The 845-nt window shown below is 38.8% G+C and overlaps 1 protein-coding gene across 3 annotated transcripts in view; it reads right to left on the reverse strand.

Moving 5' to 3' along the window:
• Window positions 1–250: 250 nt before the first annotated feature.
• LOC137975306 (thrombospondin-2-like) overlaps window positions 251–845 on the reverse strand; it is an 11,939-nt gene continuing 11,344 nt past the window's right edge. For all 3 annotated transcript variants that reach the window (XM_068822399.1, XM_068822400.1, XM_068822401.1), the window contains exon 10: window positions 251–845. This exon is cut by the window's right edge and continues 1,310 nt beyond it. The gene's annotated coding sequence lies outside the window, so the exon portion shown is untranslated.

Genomic DNA, 845 nt, shown 5'->3' on the forward strand with positions numbered 1-845 from the left:
ATTGTTTAAATAAAACTGTTTTTTCTTCTTCCTTACCACTCTTGATGTAGGAAAAATGTTTTAGGAATTTAGGATCATGAAGGATCTTATGTGATAAAATAAAGCCCCCTGCCGAAGCTTGAAAAGTAAATATGGATGAGCAAAATCGACACCTTTCATACACATACCTGTATCCTCGACTTTGTGGACATGTTGATTTCCACGACTTAATGACAGAAGAACAAACAGTGAGATCGTAACTATAGTCGTGAGACTCAGATTCATTTTTATTTCTTAACCCATTTCTTTGCGTTTTACTCCGGTGAAGAAACCAAGAAGTATACGCTTGGGAAAATAGTGTTTTCGCTAGGATGCTGATCATTTTAATTTAGCTTCCTCTTATGTACCTGCTGAGCGTACAATGAAGCGTAAGATTCAAGGTTGATCACTGAGGTGAACTAAAAAGACTGCTGGTGATGCTTTAACCGCCGGCAAAGGCCTTCAAACTCACGCTCTTTTGCCCAAGCAGGTGCAGTCATCTTTGCGCTGACTTATACAAGAAAACATGCATGTATCAGGTGTTATTTGTAAGGACTTGGAGATAACGGCTTATAGGGAAAAAACGGACGGATGTTGTTGTTGCAATTAAGAGAACACTTGCGTACTTATTTGCGACTTTCATTTTTTCATCAATACCGTTTGAAACGTAAGAGTCTAGGCCACACTGATCATACATTATGGGGGAGAGTAGCAAATGCCAACAAGACTTTCAGCGCTTTGGGCTTTCAATTATGTCCAATCTCATATATTAGAGTTTTCAAATCAACGCAATTTTAAGAAGCCCGGTGAACGTGTTTGAGCAAGAA

This window comes from Montipora foliosa, chromosome 11 (genome assembly GCF_036669935.1).
Source record: "Montipora foliosa isolate CH-2021 chromosome 11, ASM3666993v2, whole genome shotgun sequence".
NCBI classification, from domain to species: domain Eukaryota; kingdom Metazoa; phylum Cnidaria; class Anthozoa; order Scleractinia; family Acroporidae; genus Montipora; species Montipora foliosa.